This window comes from Bombus impatiens, unplaced genomic scaffold (genome assembly GCF_000188095.3).
Source record: "Bombus impatiens unplaced genomic scaffold, BIMP_2.2 scf_0074, whole genome shotgun sequence".
NCBI classification, from domain to species: Eukaryota; Metazoa; Arthropoda; class Insecta; order Hymenoptera; family Apidae; genus Bombus; species Bombus impatiens.
Window position 1 is genome coordinate 458638 of NT_176493.1, and position 21802 is coordinate 480439.

The 21802-nt window shown below is 34.2% G+C and overlaps 1 protein-coding gene across 1 annotated transcript in view; it reads right to left on the reverse strand.

Annotated features, from left to right (window-relative positions):
* Window positions 1-21802, reverse strand: part of LOC100748322 (gamma-aminobutyric acid receptor alpha-like) — a 99259-nt gene that overhangs the window by 73783 nt on the left and 3674 nt on the right. Inside the window, exon 2 of the mRNA XM_003485658.4 lies at window positions 4627-5139. The gene's annotated coding sequence lies outside the window, so the exon portion shown is untranslated. The remainder of the gene's footprint in view (window positions 1-4626; window positions 5140-21802) is intronic.

Genomic DNA, 21802 nt, shown 5'->3' on the forward strand with positions numbered 1-21802 from the left:
CCGGCTTTAACGTCGAGAGCTTGCTAATATCGAGCAAAACATCACAGATGGGTCAACGAGAAATTACATCGCACCCCTGTGAACACAGGAGCCGCGATATTCGGTCGGCACACGATTCTCGAGGAAACGAAATCTGCCATCGTCGACAAGGTCTCTCGCCATGAAAACGTCCCGGGTAAATAATGATACTGACACTCTTCTCACTTTTCAAGGGTGCCAGGACTTTATCGCGACCTCTCCAGTGGCTTTTGTGTTTTCGCGATAGTCGCTACACGATTCCGTAACCGTGAGACGGTTTTTCCGGACGAGAATAAAGCGTTTGAAAGCGAAGTTTCTTCGAAAAAGAGCCTCGCGGTATCCGAGATTTCTCTTCTTATTTTATATTATTTTCTATGTTTTCTGCTCTGCATTTTTTCTGTTTCACATTTTTCCAACATATTTTCAAACTTTTTCAGCGATGAGTTGGTCATTGGATTTCGTTTTACTCATTGGGACAACGAATAGGAGGGCGTGTGATACCTTGATCGGAAGCTCGTCTCTAAAAAGTTACAACTATGGTGGTCCGAAACTCACAGTTCACGAGATTGTATCGAGAAAAATATATTAGTATTACTAATACATTGCATCTTGCCTAGATATACATACGTGACTGCATGCGCAACACGGTCGAGGCGATAGTCGCTTCGCTCGTAACAGGCCACCTAAACGACACGGTTGGAAAGTAAAGGATAACCCAAACCTATATAATCCTATACCTACGTGCAAACTATAAATTATAAATAGTTCGTCGACCGGCGAGCGAAGCGACTATCGCGTCGGCTGCATCTCGTAATGTACATAGTACTAATAGAATTTTGTTAATATCTCGAAAACTACGAGTATGCTGCATTTCGAACCACCATATACAACAAAATCTGCATCTTAAGACATAAGCTTCCATTGAAGGCATCACGTGTCCTTTTACTCGTTTTGACCCAATAACCAAAGCCGTGTTCGGTCATTGCAACAATTGATAGCAGAATATATTTTGCAGCGTGTTTTCCTTCGAAGAATAGTCTTACGGTGTTCGAGATTTCTTTCTGCAGCGATTTTTTATATTCCATATCTTTTCACGTTACTATCATATTTAGCAATTTTGTAAGCTATTTTGCGATTTTCTTGAAAAATAAGTTGGTCATTGTAACAATTGATAACAGAATATCTTTATTTTAATCACGTTTTCCTTCGAAGAGCAATCTCGGCGTCTGAGATTTCCTTTCGCATTTCTAATTTTCCATACTTTTTGCACAGTTTTTTAATATGTTTTACTTCTAACAACAGGGTGAGCGTCGAGGTATTGGAGATTTGCTTCGATAGCCATGTTTTGTTTATTTTTCTTTAATTGTTTAAAATATAGAAAAGATTTTTCAGCGAGAGAGGCAAACTTTTATGACGAAAGTTTCTAATCAGCCTGGGAATAACTTGCATCTTCGTTTCGTTCCCGCGAAATCAGATTGCCGATACATTGTGTATGTTTCACGTATTGACAAACATCGAGTTTACTGAAAAGATCGGCTGAACAAACGATTGAAAAGCCTTTGGATGGTGATGAACAACATAATTATCGATTCGACGATGAAAACTGGTTGATTGAGCCGAACGATTGAAAATGTGATTCGACGTTGTACGGTATAATAGGAATTAATATGAATCGATATTAGTATTAACAATTTTATAATTAATACTAATAATGATGTAATATTATGATAATTCTTAAAGTACTTAATTTATTTCCCACATATGATTTTTTAATTGAATATTATCGATATCCAATTAAATTTCTAATTAAATATTATCGATATCTGATTGAATTTTTAATTGAATATCTTTATTTTTTTTTTTTTTTTTTTTTGAGTATAACTTTAGTAATTTTCCGTAGAAATTATGATCAGTGGTATGTTTGAATTTCAATTTAATAAACTAAAATTTTAAAGTACGCAATATTTCCTTTTCTTATTATCGTATATCGATGCAATATTTTTAATTTTATTCGAGTAAACATTCTTCGAGAAATATAATTTCTAAGAATTCGTGATCTTATTTTAGTAATTTTTTCTTGCAAGAAAGTTTTTTTAAGAAATTTCTCCAAGGAAAGATTTCACGAGTGATGTTTTTATACGGCAAATGCATCGCAATATATTGTATTCGGTTGATCTTTTCATCTATTTCATTCAAATAAGAAGATAATTTCTTTCAAAATTTGTTTTTTAAATCATCTTTAAACTATCCCAAGTAATTTAAAGCATTTTCTTTATTAATAAAGGTAACCATCCATGTATGGCAGAAATGTATAAAATCTTCCTTCGTGCAAATTAAATTGCTAAATATATACGGCACTGAATTACGAAAAATGTAATAAAATATAGTTATAAGCGCGAATAGTATGTTAATTTAGTTTTTCGACATAAAAAGATAGATTGTTTCTCCTAAAAAGAAGCACGTTAACTTCTTCTAATTTCGCTGCGAAAGCTACAAATTTCGCATATAAAAACGACTGCTATAAATGTTCATTAAAGCAATTATCACGTTATTTCGCTTCGCGAGAATCATATACCAACTCTCTCATTCATCTAGCAAAGATCATCTCTATTAAGTCTCATTTAGATATCGTTCTACCTACAAGCTTCTTTTCACCGTAACGAAACTGCTTACCTCCTCGTACTTCTTGTCACATTTTCTCTTCAAGCGTTACCGGAGCGCGTGTACATAATAAAAGTACGATTCGTTGAATAACTAACGTTCCATAGCATGTGAAACCAATTTACGAACATCAAGTGTAAGTTTATACGATGTCGTACGAAAAGATCTTTAAACGAATTTCTTGGAAAAAGGTCCATCCCAAGAAATAATTTCTCCTCTGACGTAATATCTTTCCCATCTTTTATTAAACTCGAATGTGAAAAGTTAAGGAACGTATTTCTTCAAAAAATGAATTATAGATTTGTATTTTCCAGATATCACACGTATTTATTGCGTTATATTTACTATTATTTAAAATGAATTATAACGTTACTAAGATCACGTATCAAGCATTGGTTTTATAAAGTTTACATTAACGTGAAATTTTCTATTTATTTTTACGAATATCATATGCTTGTACGTCTAGTCAGCTCTTCGTTTGTGTCTCTAATTTATCTTTCGATTGGAATTCAATGAAAAAACCAATGAATGAGTACATCTTTCTCAGCGAGTTTTATTGTTGCAATATCATTTTGATAACATCCAATTATTTTATTTCACATCAGCAAATAATTAGCAATATTACATATTTTTTCTAATCCAACTTGAGCAAGGTTGGCAAACCAGTAACTTTGTCGAACGTGTTGACCATAACGATGAAGTAGAAGTATAGCTTATCTCAACTTTCGAAATGTTCCTAAGCTTAGCGAATTACGCTTCAAACTTTTTGCACTTGCTGTTATGAAAATACACTTTTCGACCTTTTAAAGTATTCTTAATGAAAGTGGCGAACAACTTTGCCGAAGAAGAGGATAAAGCATAATCTTTGCTACCGCGGATAAAGATGCCTAATTTTTAGATAAACTGACGATTTTTAAGAACTTTTTACTACACTTTCGTGACTTTATTCTTAAGAAAGTGAGGTTTTTTATCGTAATTTTTAGACTTGAATTCCTAAATTCTTAAAGTGACAAAAATAATTTGCCATTGCGTCTTCTGCAATTCAAGAATGATGTTAAACAATTATTCTGACGTATCAAAAATTAGCATAATACTAAAATAAATATTTGTTCTATACTTATTTTTATCTGTACATATTCGTGCAAAAAGATGCACTTCGAATTTCAATTTATACGCCGTCCATATTAATATTTATAATCATTATTAATATTTCACCTTTAGTTTATAAAATTATATTTCAAAACAAATAACTGCCTAACTTACTTTCAATGAAAACAAGCTTATTTTTATTTCTTATCATTTAAATTCTTAATAAAGCACAATGTAACATTTACTTTTATCATCCAATTATTTTATCTCGCGTCAGTAAATAATTATCATTATTACACGTCTTAGTTTCATTTGTCTCCGACTTGCACCCTCATCATTTTTCTCGGAAAAGAATCGCAGATATTAAACACACGAAGAAAGAACAAATCCATTGCAAGAGAGAAAAAAACAAAAATTAATTTTTAAACTAAATTTCAATAGAAACTAATGTTACGTTGCGTACAAAAAATTACACCCAAGGTACAAGGTACGAAGGTGTTAAAAATTCTCACCGAAGGTCAAACGATTCTAATTGCACGTCGTTCGATTTGTAAAATTTGTTGTCAAAATAAAGTAAGAAACGAATCGTCAAGATACAAAAATAACTACGATAAAAAATTCAAAATACACAAGCAGCAACGAATATCACAAAAAAATTAAGTAAGACTTTCGATTATTAAAAACCTCATTTCTCTTCCCTTTTTTTAAAAAAAAATTGCTGATTCTTTTCAACTGAAATTTAATATATAAACGTCGATCTTGACTTTGGTTCGTGTCACTGGTTTCTTTGAAACGAAACTGAAGCTAAGTTTGTTAGTAAACTGCATATTAAAAGAACGATATTTTTCGCAAACTCACCTATTATTACGCTCGATGAAAAAACGCTGGAATCTCCATAATGAACTCGTATCGAAGATAAGCGTCTCGTTCGTCACATGGTCGTCGAAACAGTATGTACGACCGATGGTCACGAACGGATCCAGATGTCCCAAATTGATCGCATCGCGGAGAATCCGTGGTTCGATTTGATCGGCGAGTCAACACAACAAGATCACGGTCAAATATGAAAACATCGTCGACGATGGTGAACACGAACTTTGCAAAGAGACGAGAAGCACGTGGCGAAGCCACGACGCGTACTGGCTGCCTCGTACAGGACAGCTGACGAAGGGTGGCAACTCGGCGTTTGCCACCCTGCGCTTTCCCTCTTACTCTGTCGCTGATGCTCCGCATCGCTATGTATGTGTAGCTCTCGTTGCCCGATCCCCCACCAGTTTCCCAAAATTGATCAGATCGATGATCTATCGATGGTCTCTGTTTTTCTCTCCTTTCTCTTCTTTCGAGATTTTCCATCTTGATAAAGTGCGAGACCTGAAATTTTTTAAATGGAAGCGTTATCATTAGCAGATGTAGGACGTAACAGAGTTCCGTTTTCAATACGTTGTTTTCAATGTTGTTTTCTGTACGTGATCGAACTAAATACTGAAAGGTAATTTGACGTTAGACGATAGATCAAAAAGGGAAAAATACGTGTTCGTGCATTTATGTTCGTTTAAGATTTCTCCTTTAAAAACGATTGTTTAGACGATACATAATTTATTTGGTCAGACATGTTATTTCGAACGAACGAAAATGCGAAAAATTTTATGCGACCTGTTTCGCGGTTATATTACAATTTTCGATACACCTCGTGCATATGCGATATACTTAGATACTACCATTCTAAAGGAATCTCCTCGTCTCGCTCATCGAAGAAATACTTTTCAAAGTTTAAAAGTTGAATATCGAGCGAAATTTGAGGAATGGCACGCACGTGCTAAGTTTGAAGCTAGCGTGCAGATATCATTCCTTGCATTTTCTCCTATATTCGATTGTTTGAAATCATATTGGAGAAAAAGAAGTTTTCTAGTATAATTCACGTTCATCGCATATTTTAATCGATCGATAATACGAACAGAAAATATCCGTAAAATAAATTCTGCGTTCTTAACAGGATAGAATTACATTATCCAATACAACGTATACGTATAATATATATTTTATCCAAAGAAAAGAAATAAAAAAGAAATATAGTGTTGATTAATAAAATATAGTAGAACCTCGTTTATCCGAACAATTCTGGATACAAGGCAGTTCGGATGACCTAATAGTTCGGATAATAGGGGCTCCCTTAAGAGTTTGTATTTCCGAGGTTGAGTCTGAATTTGTTTGTACACACGAGGTGCGGATAAAGCGAGGTTCCACTGTAATACAATAATATAGTACAATAGAAATATAGGTTAAAAATTATAATAATTAATTTCGGTTTGTCCAGGCATCGTGGCATTTGCACGTGAAGTAGTTGAAGTCAACAGAGCTCGAATTCATTGCAACAGAGAAGGAGAGAGAGAGGCAGATTTCCTGGTGAGAGATCCATTGTTGACAGTGCATTAGCAGTCTCCTGCGGTTCTACGGTACTCCATTCAGCAGTGGAGTTTTCTCGATATTCACTCGACAATGGGATTATCGATACCAAACCCGTGAACGGAAGTTATTAAAATCCGACAAACCTCGCCGGAAGGAAGATCGCAGCACGAAATATAAAAAAACATTTCCAAGATTGAGTGCTACCGCTATGCGCATTAAGCAAAATTTCCAATCGATTCTTCGATAATGTCTCAAGTGGACGACGTTTTTCGAGAATGAGGCACGTTTCGCTATTGATTGAAACGCGTCGTTACCATGTATAGCGTATTACGAAAACTTTATAGATCTCACTTTTAATTTATAATTTTGCATATTTTGGTAGTAGTATTTAGCAAAGGGCTAGAACTTGAAAAGAAAGAGATAAAGCTTTCTTAAATCGGATCGAATCATTTTATTATCAAATAAGACGGAAAAGACAAAATTTCGATCGTTTCTCGTCGTAATGGTTATAATATTTTTTCGGTTTGAAAATATCAAACATGACTAAATATTGTGACGATAATAATACTGATTTATTTGTGCTTTAAGCCCATAGCCTATTACAAGGAAGGTGTTGCGTTCTTGTTCCTAGTTTCTTACGCTGTATTATATTTTTACATTGAATTCTTAATTCCTGTATTATATCCTGATTTTATTTATTGTTATATTAACTTGATCCTTTCTTAATAATTACAACTAAGAATAAAATTCTGCAAAAATGTCAGCCAGGAAATCAATTAATTCACTTTACTGTAAATTACTAAGTATCTCTTAGGATTTAGTATATGCTTCGTAAGTATCCTACAAAAATACATACCACGCGATAATTTTATAATTATCGTTCATACAAAAGATCTAGATACGATTACGACAAAATAATTTTTATAAGCATATCATGGCTTCGCCGATGATATTATTTCCACTAGTAACACAACGAAGTATAAAGGAACGCGGACACTCGCATCGATTTAAAGCCTCGTTATCGTCTTATTAATGGAGGAGCTAGGGAACCATATTTCTCGAATCGAGGTTGCTAGTGATTACTACTATTTACGTAGCCTTTTTCTCCATCGAAGTACCAGTGAGATCTCAAGGAATTGGTAATTTAATCCGGAAATCGATCTCGCGTCTTTCCTCCACCCTGCCTGATTACAGCCGCGATCGTTTCTGAAGAAATACAGGCAACGATCTCAATTTTTTTCCTCGGTATTTTCATCGTTACGACGGCAACTTAATGGCAGATTTCACCACAAAATCGCGAGGCGTAATTTCCAGACTTTGCCGAGTTTTCAGACGTTTCTCCGAAAGAATCACTTCCAGTGTTACGATTTTACTTTCCCGACGAAATATTTTTCCGTTCGTCATATCGGTAGCGTTTAATAACTTTTTATTTATTCATTTACGATAGTTGTTATCTTATCCTTTATTTTATTTAATTTTATATTCGCAGTCCGAAAATAGACTTTTACAATATTTTCCGAAACTCACGCATACTTATACGTTTCTTACATTTGGCTTCAGCTCATTTGGCATTCAAAATTCATGAAACTAATCCTACTCTTCTATGTATGTATATGTATATTATAACTTAAACTCTCTTAACATATATATCTCTGTAGAAATTATAATTAATATGATAATATATATTAATAACAAATATATAATAATTATTATAATATGATTATATATATGATATAATACAAACACGGTTGCATTTGATTTATATAGATAGTTAGTTTCTATAACATAGAAAGAGAAATGAACATTATACGTGTCTTCTCTTGTGTACAAATTATTGGAAATTAAATTTATGGCTGTTTTCGATTTTTGTGATAATATCGACATTTGGTTTACAGGAACAAATGTTTGATATTGTATAATTTTCTAATGAAAACACGTTCTGCTCTTTAAACACGATCGTTTTCAATAGACAGCACTTGACTGTGTTGAAAAATTTGTACAAATGTTTTATTCATATGTTTACATGCCTATATATATATAAATATATTTATTTATTTATTTATTTATTTATTTATTTATTTATTTATTTATTATATATAAAGAATTGATGACAGATGTTCCAGAAAAGATATCTTCTTTGAATCTTCTTGCAATCCTTATTTGGGTATTTTGATATAAATAGTATTTTTTTACTATATCAAAGAGCATACGATGGAATTTAAATTTAAAATTTTATAATGTAAAAACTACATGTATAGAAAAAAGTAGATTGTATGTCATATCTATCCGTGTCGTTTAGGATTCAGATTGATCTTGACTGGGTACTAAATGGCAGAACTATCTTCCCCTTATCTGCCAGAGGAATGCCTGTAGGATTCATTTACGATTTCGAAGGGATCGCTGAGGAACATCTGCGGGTTCTGGCGAAAAACCATTTCCTTGATAACACGTTTTATACATTTTTTTACTGTTCTTGTTGGTGCTGCTTGATGGATTATAGAGCCCCCCCCCCCCCCCCCTTGTATCATCAGCGATATATTGACGATATAGAACCACATAAGTACACATGTGAATATATAAGTATGTACAGTGCTCTAAGAACGTTCCATTCCTTCACAGCAAACGCGAGAAAACGTTCATACAGATTATAATATCTAAAAGAATCGAACAAACGTCCTTGGAGCATCCTTACAGCATTCGAGTGTTCGATTTCCGATTCGGCAAGCAATCGTCAAACTTCGAACGAATGCTGGTTTACACTTTCGTTAGCTTTTATCAAATGCTGGTAAAGGGAAAGAAAAGCGAGCAACGTTCGCATATTGTTAGTATAATAATAGCGCATCGTATTAGTATAAAATTTAAAGAGACTAAAGCAAATCTTTCTAACAGATATACATTAACGTGTCACGCATAATTATATTACTTCAAGAATAATGTCGAGATTATCGATTTAAATACCTTTTCTCAATTCCTATAGGCGGAATATTTTTATTTACGTATTCTATTACGTATACTTTATATGTATGCACACTACGTATGCGTATTACGTATGCACGAATTTGGAAAAAAATTTGTAATTATGAAGAAACTTCATGAAATATCTATTTTCAAAAATGTATGAACTCTTTGAGTGTCCGATAGCGTTAGGCCTCTTTCACACACCGATACATATATCGCGATGTATGATATTATGAAAGCTATTATGAAGGCAATGTATAATCGGTATCCATCATACACGTGTCGCACATGTGTATCGTTGTGTAAAAGAAGGCTTATTGTATACCTGCTACTTCTTCGCGTAATATAAAAATAAAAATTCTTACATAGAATCTATAAGATTGAGGTCAAGCAAAAGTTACGACAAATGATACACAGAAAGGATATCGCGAAGGACAATTCAACGAAAAGAGACTAAGATAAACGATACACCGCAAAGAACAATCAAACATTAAGGACGATTAAACAGAAAAAGATTACGATAAATGATACACGCAAAAGATATCGTGAAGGATAATTGAATGAAAATTGAACGACATACCACAAGGAACAATCAAACGTTAAGAACGATTAAACAAAAAAAAAAAAGAAAAAGAAGATCACCATAAATGATACACAGCGGAGAACAATTAAAACACATTAGGAATTGATACAGGTTTCACCTGCACCACCTTCGCTATTAAGAGAAAGGTTAGAAGGGAAGAAGAAATAACCGAAAGAACTTCCAACTTCAATGAATCCTTTGAGCTGGATGCTCGTCGGGCGTGTATTAAATCGGATAAAATCGCGAGATGCGATCATAAAGGTAAAAGGTATTTCGTAGGCAGCGCCCCTACGTATGGGACCTGTACAGATTTTCGTTTTAACCACGTCACCACGTCAACCGCGTGTTCTTCCCAGGTATCGGAAGATCGAGCCGGCCCGTGAAAGCACGATAAAAGATGGATGATGGGAAAGAAGGATGCCAGGGAAACAGCGAGTTAAACGGAGAAACTCCGCATGAAGGGTGCTCCAAGATGGCATCGTCAGCGATATTCAGGAATCTTCTTTGTCCCACCTTCGCTCCTTTGTGTCTGTCTCGTTTCCTCTTCCAGCCTGCCTACACTTTGACTTCGACCTCCGTCGCAGATACCCTCTTTTCGCCTTATACCCTCGATAACCTATATTCGGCGTTGCAACCGCGAAACCTCAAGGAAAGAATTTCCCTCTTAACCTGTATACACGCTAACGCCAAGCCCGTTGATTTTCATCGACGGTGGAATGAACCCGGAAATTCCCGAGGAATCATAAAAGGATACCCTGTCCTTTTTATACCGCGCAACCGACGAGAATGACTCTCTTTAAGACAATCGAACCATTTCGATGATGAAATTTACCAAGTCTTTGTTGGGTGAAAGAGGCGGGGAGCAGGGTTTGGGGGAGGATGGAAGCTATTTGAAGGACGTGGATAGGGAAGAGAGCGGAGGAGATAGATTGGTTTTGATAGGTTCGATTGGTATTATGTGGCGAACGTGTGCTTATATAGATCAGTCAGATAGTTATAGAAATTAATAATTGCGTAATTATTCATTTTAATTGAATATCCGCGGTATGATGAGTTGATGCATTGTTGCTTTGAGTTACGGTAGAGTAATAGTAGTATTTGGACGAACCGGGCGACGGTTTTATGTCAGTTCGACGAGTCGGTGATCGGTGCGTCAACTGTCGAGTATGGGGATTAAATTTTCAACTAAATTTGAATGATACAGCGGAGTGTGAAAGATAAATTCAAGAGATAAGTAGTAGAAGGAACGCCACGATTTTAGAAAAAAGGCTCGTGATTGATAAGAACGATTAACTTGTTAGTGGATATAATTAATGCGCGTATGTGTGTGTCTAGAATAAGCGAACGTTATCAACGTGGTAATGAAAATTTAGTACAAAATTATTATACACAAATAAGTAGTTCAAGCTTTCTTTTGTCCACCACTGTATATACACATTCGCATCTCAAACACGGAACGTTATTTCATCACGAACAAACAGATACTCACACATGTAAAAGAAGAGAAGGAAAAGTCTACTCTGACATTTCGAAATGATCCCTACGAACAGCTTCTTCATTTATATTCCACGAAACGAGATAAAACGTCGGTGTTTCGAATGAAATTAATCAGTACTCGATCCAGAAGCGGCGGAATGTTGAACGGAAGGTGGAATATACTCGAGATCGTGGAAAAGCATCGAAAGTACTCTGCGAAAGTTCTTAGGTAAAGAGGCTTCAGTCGAGCAAGCTCGCGTCCAGCTCACACTATCTCTCTTCATCGTCCTTCTTTTTTCCTATTTCCTTCTCTTTTTATCTCTACAAGTCGGGCCTACACCTACTTGTTACGAGCATTGCTGATTTTTTGCAAAAAGAACGCAAAGAAAAAGAAACAGAAGTTTTAGGCGCTTTTAAGATCTCATAACAGGAACCCGGTTTGCTTCTTTCTTTTTTTTCTGAGAAAGTTAAATTATACACTGGCAATTTGAAACGGAAGTCAAGTACAATCTTCAGAGAGATTTCCTCTGAAAAAGGAGATCAAGCCTTTATAGGAGAAGAGCTAATGGTCATACCATTTTTGTTTTTATATTTACAGTCTTTATGAATCGTTCCAATTAACTCTTTTATTCTACCTTCACTAAAATGTTTATTAATTTTTGTATTGATTTTCTTAATTACCTTGTCAATTTCTAATATCACATATTTCTTTATTTTTTAACGCCTGATACTTCGTTGAAAAAGGTGAAGCATTTAGATAGATTGTGTATCATAATAGTAGGCATAGATCGTTATTGTTATAATCGTAAATACTGTTGTTAATTGTTCACTTATCTGTTATTTGGTGATTGTTTATTACAAGTAGCTGGATTCGTTACGATGCAGCGCTGGGATATTTAATTCATAGATTTAACGTCTATGCGTTTCATCGCCATACTAACATATCTTAACTTACATACATGTGACATCAAATATTTGAATTCGATACTTCCACTTGAACATCGGGATGAGCAAAAAATGAGCAAAGACACCGATCTGCGTTCTAAAATTCTTCTTCGAAAACGTTCAATTTTGCCTCAGAGTATTCTCCCGAGATCCACTAAATCTCCGCTGCAGAAAGCTCCGTGTCCGAGATACGCGGAAAAAAGCGACGTTTCTTGCGCTTTTTCGTCGTTCTTTTGTAACCCATCGATTTGAGATTTCCAGCGAAATTACAGAAAATAATACACTGTCAAGATATTCAACTGCAGGTACATTCTTGAAGATTAAGAGAAGCAGAATTGGCCAACCGAACATCAAATTCTTCCGCCTTCTATTCTTTTTCCGTTGTATTGTTCGACAGAGAAAGTAGTTGGTCCGATCGATACGAAGCTTTAACGAGCTTCTCACAATCAAGGATAAACTTATACCTCGATTTACCGTAATCTGTCAAGAGGGACTCCACAATTTTCTCAACTCTTCTAGTCGTAATTGGAATGACTGCTATCGATATACAGTGGTCGCAAAAAGTATTTGCACATCTATGTATCGTAACATTTACATAGATACTGATCGATCAGGACCAAGTATATTAAATCGTAAATTTTAAATCACCTAATGATAATTTTATGCGACTATGAAAATTCGAGTGAAAATTCTGAGAAAATGAAATATAGAATACGATGAAAAAATATTTCATTGGAGAATAAAGGTATATGCGAATATAAAAGTTATTTAGATTTATCAGCTTCTAGCTCAAAGTTGAAACTCGATAGAACGTATTTAAATTTATCACGAGCTATTTATGTACGTTAATTTCCAAATAAAAAAGATACATTTGAAATTTGATATTTTGATATTCAATTGCAACGCGTATACATATTGCGCCGTACATTGTTAATTCGTTCTAGCGTGTTGAACTGTTTATGTTGGAAGCACCCGATAGTTTTAGAAGGGAAGAACAATCGTAACGTAGTCTGTCATCGTTTAACGATTGTTAGAGCAATTAACATGTACAAACACAATCAACAAGCACGAAAACATGTGTACACAAAGTATTTGGAGGACCGATATTTGAACAGTAGCGTTGTATACTCGACAAACAAATTAATTTTATAGACACACGAAACTGTTGTTCACTTTTTATTTGAACGCTGCATACCTGATTTCAATTTTATGTCTTTTCGCGGAAATTGTATTAGTGGAAATTATATTTTTCGGGTTGTATGAAAAATTGAAAGGCGATAAGTGAGCAAAGAATCATTAAATAAAGAAGAAAAGAATTTGAAATAGGAAGTCAAAACTTGCCTCGCACACAAGACAAGAAAAAGGTAGATACGAATAGGCACGGAGCCGAGTTTCATTTGCAATATTCCATGTTTGCTTGGCCCACGATGCTCACGAAAATCTTCTACTTTCCTGAGAACCCTCAATTCGGGGTCGCCTCATCGTCTGGCGAAATGAATTTGCGAACATTCGTCGCGCAAACACAGCGCAGCAAAAAATCATCTCGGTGAGATTTACTTTTCGAGCTTTCGAATAAAATACCACAAAATGCCTTTATCTTGGCAAATAAGTAATTAACGTAACGAAGATAAAAACAAACCAACGTGAGAGTCATTCCCAAATGCGATAACGAAGATTCAACAAAAAATGCAGCAAGTTGGAGAATGTACGAATATTTTTCACCTGTCGTTTAATTACTTGAACATTCTGTTCTTCTCTTTGGTATATTCTTGAAACTGAAATTCGTATTATAAAGCGTCGTTTTTAATCAATATTCTGCTTTAAAGTTTCCCGTGAATAATATGATACACCGGCGCTTTGCGCGAAAAGTTTCCTATCGAATTGACTTCTCGACTTTCGAATATACCGAAATTACTTTCGCGAGTAAGTTCTGCCACGAGAAACACCTTGAGACCAAAATCGTACGTTTCGACTAACGGTATAATGGAATTTTGAACAGCAAGGTCTGTCAATATCGAATACAAAAGCAACCTTGAAGAGATAAACGTTAAAGGAGAAAAAGAATTATTACAAGTTTATAAATAAAAAAAAAGGGTGTAACTGATCAACTCCGTTCTTTGTCAATTTTTCAAGTTTATTATATAAATACACGATCGGTGCCCGATTTTTAGAAAACATTGATTATCCACCGCCATGAGTTCGTTTGTTAAAAGGAGATAATACGAATAATAACGAATTGCAAGGTAGGTTTGAAAAAAATTTGTTTACGATATATCATCACTTATTTTACTTTTCAATTTATAGTTGAGCAACGTGGCTCCTGAACGACGCAACTTATATACTCAAATTCTTGTCCACGTTTTTTAAAACATCCTATACACTGTCCGACTCTCTCTACTTTGATCAAGGTAAAAGAAAAATTAAAATAAATCACCCTATACATCTGATCTAATAATCGGTCCTGACATTATAAAGAAATTTATACTTAATGTTCCATCCAAAAATGTACGTCGTTGTGAACTACTGCAAGTTGAACATCGTCGTACATTCTACGGTTATTTTAGCTGCTTCAACTGCATGATACTACATGCTTTTAGCATGCATAGCTTTTTTCTAAAACCATCTCGCTTAAACACACACCAACAATTCCTTATATCGCTTTAGATCTTGTTTGTCTCATTGTTTTTGTTCTTATTGTATTATAGTCAGTAATTCTTGGTATTTAAGTTAGATTTAAGTACTTAGTTATTTTTTTGTCAATTACTTACTAGCCAGAATTATCGTTACAATTAGCTGTTAAGTTTCCAATAATTATAATTATTAATCCATTACTCACTTACTTGCGCACCTCTCCTCCTTCGTATTACTAATGGATTACTCACAATATAATATAATATTACGATATAATAAATAAAACAGAATAATGTAAAAAAAAGATATAATACAAAGAATAATATAATAACGAAATAAAATAAAATATACCTAAATCTACACTTTCTACTCGACTATTTAATTTAATTTAAAAATAGCGTATATAATATCAATTGCTTTTACTTTTCCATTTGTGGAATTGATCGATATAACTTTTGAAGTATACATATCTCCCGAAGATAATTATTTCGTTCGTAGAAAAGTTCTATCACCGAATAATGTATTATCTTTAAAATTGTACTTTATTCCCATTGGCTTCTAATTTTTTGAAATAAATTTAATCGCGCTTTCATACGAGCAGGTATGTAAAAGATCTCAGATCGAAAAATATGTCTGTTGGTTCTCAAACTCCTCTCGATTTTTCGTTCATATTTCTCCCGTTTTCCGCTGTTTATCTCGCAGATGTTCATCGATCTGCTGGCACAGCCTCGATCGTAAGTCAAGAATGCAGTCTAGCGAAATGGAGATAAACCAGTGACGATTGATCGCGAACGCTTTCAAGGGTTCTCGATATCGTCCTTGACACCTGGTCCTTTGTCTTCTGTTCTGCCTATGCTTTCGCTTATAACCGAGCAACAGAACTTTCTTAAGATTCTTTTTTAAAGCCATCTTCGTTGTGCGCCAAATTTATCACGCCACTCGTAAATTCAGATTTCGATCTTGAATTATCGACTTATATTTCACCTATTCTATATATACGTCAAAATAGTTCAACAAATATGAAAAAAGAACGAGACACACGATAAAATTATTTATTTCGTTAGCGAATATTGTTGAGAATAAATACGCGATATAAGCATTTTTATCTTAAAAAGATTTAATAAACTGACAGTCTTTATGACAATTCGATTAAATTATTGATCAAATGTAATTCTTAAATTTCTTAAAAAGATAACTGTACATTCTACGTGAGAGAAACTATTCCTCCGTTTTAGTCCTCGTTCAAGCATCGAGACTTAATAAACGCGTAAAGTAATTTTCTCATTATTTCCTGCTCAATTGACAAGGTTTTGATGGTCTTCATCGGAAGATGTTCTTCCCGGAAGATCCGGAAATTGCGTACTACCTTAACGGAGACATGATGGAAAACGTCACTGCGGATAAGACAGAATCCTTTCAAGTTCTTGAAGTCGATTATCGTTCGAGAGTCTTGATCTTGGCAGAATTCCAGAAAACAATCTTACCACGCATAGAAAGATGTAAAATAATTTCTCACGGATAATATATTCAATATTGTCCCTTCTAAAAAATCCTTTCTTCGTATCGAATACATTATCATCCGAATAAAAATCTATTCCTAACAGTAGAATTATCCGAATTCTACAATACGAACAAGAGTATTTGTTACTATTGAGGATTTGAATAATTTATTCCAAACACATTATGAACTCCAGCACCGAGGAAATATCGAAACTACAGTTGTAAAAAAAATATTGAGTACAAATTCTTAATAGGAATCTACAGAAAACAATATATTTTTTTAATTAAAAAAAAATTGAGCTTCAAATAATCTTGAAAACGTCCCACATCTAAATTAATTAAATATCTTCTATTTTATATATATATATTATCCGACGAGTTGTTCGAACATAACATTTGTAATTTCGAGCAGAACTTGCAGTCTCTAACGCAGTTTTAAAGCACATGCAAATATTTACCAGAAGTACAAACAAATTAAACCTTATTCCTTATCGCTATACGTTTGTTTGTAAATGTTTTTCGAAGAGTTTACGAAGCTGAATCTTGGTACGAAAAAGCAGGGACTGAAACGAGAAAAGTTTCTTGAAGAGATCTCAACGTAGTGTCCTCGCGCTGTCTACGTTGAGCGAAACCGCTAACGATTCCTTTAAGATTTCGGCTGTATCTATTTTTCAATACCACCTGCTCCCATCTCGAGAATGAATTGATACGAAGGGTAAATGGAAAAGGGACGACCAGAGGTTACGTTTAACAAAGGCTGAACGAAATTCAATTTCAGCTGGAAGTTGGAGCCTTCGAGGCTACCTTTTTGGGCACTTTCATACTGATCTCTTTTACCCTTTTGTAATTATTCGTTACATATTACATATTACATGTTTCTAATCTTTTTTTTTAATAAGGATAGTCGCGCTCCTTTGATGTGAGCGATCATAGCTAAAAAAAAGAAAATACTAATACTATGTATCATTTTTGGCTATCGAGATTGTTCACGACCTTTTCTTACAAGTAACCTTCGATGCTAGCCTTACAACTACAGCTCATGAGTTTACATATTTATTTTGTACCAAAACGTCTGAATCAAATAATTAAGAGAAAAATATTTTCTTTTTTTTTTCTTTTATTTCGTTTCGTTGTCCTTTATTTCCTTCAGCTAATTTAGAGCGTCTATGATGTGATTCTTTGATATCAAAGCGATCTTTCAATTCAATTTGTACTTAAGTCTTTAGGTTCAAATAGAAGATATTATTATCTAGCATATAGCAGCTACCCTTATCTTATATGGATGTTACCTGGATGCACAAGGTGCAAATTATTGGTGTTGTTTTGCATAGGAGGTATTCGTGAGTGATTTTCGTGTGTCCAATTCTGAGCCTTGTCATAGTCGACTTTCCTTTTCTATTTAAGTTGAGAATGGGCGTTTGTTTTTGTTCCTTTTGTCGTGTTCCATTCCCTTTCTCGATATTGTAGATCGAACCGAAGAGGTCTTCATAAGGGATTGATTTTTCTATTGCTTTTTTATTTTTTTTTCTATTGTTTAATGGACCCGTTGTTGCTTCCTTGCTTATGGTGTCCGCTTTCTTGTTTCCAAGTATAACTTGGTGGGCCGAAATCCAGATAAAGTACTATATGTCTATTATTGTTTATGAGGTTCGAGCAGGTTTCTCGAATGGTTTGCATGATTTCGCGTTTCTTTTTCTCGTTTGTGGCTGTTATTGCGCCGACTAACGAAAGATATATTTATTTCCATTAAAAAATTAGAACTGCATTTTATGAAATCAATGTTCCTATTATCGTAATAACAAATGTACAACGTAGTCCCTCTTATTTTTACAATTGACTCGATGCGTGTTTAATAAAATTAGAAAAGCGTAGAACAACAGGGACAGGAACTATTAGCGCCGCGAATGATCACCAAACTAAGAAGTTTCGTAATGCAGAAGGAGTACATGTCTCCATAACCTACTCTTAATCCTATTTAACTTTGCACGAACCAGAGTCGATGTTCGCAAACACCGACAAAGCCGTATCAGAGCTTCCATTTCTTATAAAATTAATTTAGACGCGGTTCGAAACCATCTAAAGGTGAGTTTAGACCAAACGAGCAAGAACGTAGTACGTTTAGCGTAAACAGTCATCGATTCTCGATTTCGATTTTGACAAACAAACAACGAGCAAACTACGTGTTAATTTGTTTAATAAAGAGACGAGTGATAAAATTGTAATAGTCAATGTATATTAAAATCACTGTAAGTACAAGTACAGAGATAGTGTATGATAGTGTATAGTCGTCGCTCGCTCAATGCTACTATTCAACTCGCTATAATGACTCGCTATAATGACTGTTCTAGAGAGCACGTTCGTCTATTTGTATCGACCGGTGTTATTATAAAAAGTTCTAATGTAACTCCGATTGACAATTACAAATAACAGCGATAATATTTTGTCCGGAGTTCGTTTTCCTTTGAACCTAGACACCAAAACAACGTTGGTATTCCAAGGCAGAATAATATGAGTCTCTTCCGATTCAAATCTTCCGTTGAATCATGTGCTGCTACAGCTTGATCTAAACACACCTTAGTGGTGCAACCACGAGCGAGCATTCACTCAGGAAAGTAAACCTACAGTGACGGATAGAAGAACACGCTATGCATTTTTTACAAGGACTAAAAATTTTTCACAGGTATTCGTTACAGTCATCAATTTTGCGTTAGATCGCTTTTATTGAATTTAGGTCCAGTTAACAAAATTACATTGTTTTTTGTACATCTTATCTTATAAGATTTCTTATCTTATTAAGATTATCTTATAAGGTATCTATTAAGATTTCTTTTGTTCACCACTGTAATTGTGTGAAAGGGGCAACATTTTTTACAGTTTCGTTATCAAATTATTCTGACAAAGAAGACCGAACTCTCAATTAATTCCATCGGCAGTTTATCGTAGCAACGATAGTCCACTGTATTGTAGATAAAACGGATCATTTAAATTAATTTCGATCTTCGTGTGAAAGTCGATTTCAAATTATTCTGATTCTTTAACGTGATGCTACGCTACATATATTCATGTACAACGTATTTTGTGAATTTATTTAGTCAAATGAGAAACAAACTAGAAACAAGATTTTTAGAGCACGCGATCACGAAACGGAATCGTCGATAAAGCGATGAAAATCTAGCGCGCATTAAAATCCACTTCACACGACTCTTATTTTCACTCAGACAGATGCTCGAGAAGTTTTCCATGCGTCGTTATCTTCGATCCTTGATCGCTAAATAAATAATGCATTCTGCCTTTTGTACAGCTCATTTACTACTTCTTTCGCGTATTACAGCTTCGCATTATATACCGGGTGCGTTCAGATTTCCTTTCTACTAAAATAATAACTTTATTTCCAAAAATCCGCTCAGTAATAATATGATTTAATTCAATGAAATATAATATTTAATAGATATTCTTAAATAATGCATACTTTACATCAATATAACACACATATGAGTTCTAACAGTAAATACACCGTTATTAAAAAACCAAGCTAACGAACGAAAAATGTAAGTATATAAAATCCGTAACCCGGATGTTACTACAAAAACAATAATCTCTTAGTTACAAGGATTATTTTAAATTCATAAGGTCCCTAGATTACAAATTATTCTCGCGTAAATAAAAATTCATGTATGTAATTATTTTCCATGTAAATAAAATAATGATAACATGTAATGTGTATGAACAATATGTAAAATATGTAAATAAGATGGAATAAATACACGTACCAAAAATTCGTATAATCGAAATAAACGTACGTGTCATTCATTCGTTAAGAATCACAAAATCTCCGCTTAATTTATTGCACCCTCTACACCGTTCGTCTTCCAACTATAATCCCCCACATTCGACCAAGATAACACGTCCGATTCTCATGACAAAACGATTCTCAGGATGGCATATTTCATAGCTGTAGCACGTGTCGCTCAAAATCGACGCAGCTGTTGCATTTCGAAAATGTATCCCGGCCACCTCGTTCAAGGCAGTCACGTACGAATCTTTCGCCAAGATTAAAGCTTTCGATCCCTAATTCGAGGACACTCGTAAAGATACGACACCCGAAATATTATATCAATATTGCCATGAAATTATATACAGGAACATTTCGAGTTTCAACATTCACATAATTATCAAGATCTCTTATATTATCTGCGATCTTCTATCGCTTTTAACGTCTGTTAGTCCTTCGACGTTTAATCAAATTTACTTATTGGCGACTAATGACGTTAATAGGCTGCTACGAAGATCACATTTTATTAATGCTCTAATCCTTATTAACCAGTCATTCTATTTCGTTAACAAATTCATATACTTTCCATAATTAATTATTAAGTTAATTATGCCCACCACTGAATACCTTTTTCCGTTTCAAATATGTACATATTTTATTACTGTTCGTGCACGATGTATCCTTTGCTTTATTCGATTCAGTGAATTCTGATTGGAAGAATTTAATATGAAACTAACAGCATTCTAACATAATTAGAAAATTGAAGAGTGAAGTGAGTGCAACGGGATCAGGAAACATACATGACGTTGAAAAAGCCATGATGACGACATTAAAAAGCACAAACTTGATATCGAATATTGTCTAAAGCAGGTAGATTTCCCTGGCAACAGTAGAAAATCTGAAATATACTAACGCAACGAAATGTTTTCATCTCGATAGAGACGATTTCATAGAAATGGAAACAGTGAACGCTACTGGCAATAGAGAGGTGCCTTCTGACGCCCAAGTATCCGAGGCATTGGAAAAAGCGTTTCGATAGTTTGAAATACAACAAGAATATAAATATATGCAGTTATTTATGGTGAAAGAATTATAATAAGACTCAGCAACCAAAAAGATATGGGATCCAGAAATATTTAAAGAAACTGCCAGTTAATTTTAATCTATATTTGAAGAAGTGAAATTTTATATGAGAAAAGTGATATCATTCAATTATCCGAACAATTTTGTTTTTTCATATTATTTCGGATAAGCAAGATTTTACTGTTTATGCTATTTTTATATCGTCCCTTCATATAATGCCTCGTCGTTAATCTTGAGCTCCCCAACTTTAACCTTAGAACTATTACAAGTGCTATAGAATTATTTTCTTGTACAACAAGAAACAAGTGTTACTACGATATGCAATAATCTAAAAAAATCTATAAAAATATATATATATGCAATAATCCAAATTGCTTGAAAAAAGAAATTCCGACAGAAGATTTTGCTGCATAAATTACATTAAATTGCTATTCTCAAACTCATTGTATTGTTAATATCACGTTGCACTACTATTTCCTTGAGTAACTAACAAAAGTTATTTTATTTCGAATTATTTCGACGTCGTAAACTGTTCCAATTTTCTACGACACGCTATATGTACTAATTAAAAACAGAAACAACACGTAAAACGCCTTTACTGCTGATGACTGACCGCTTTGTTGAACAATAATAGCGTAAATAACTATGTGGTCAAGGTACAATAGAGATATTAACCTAAC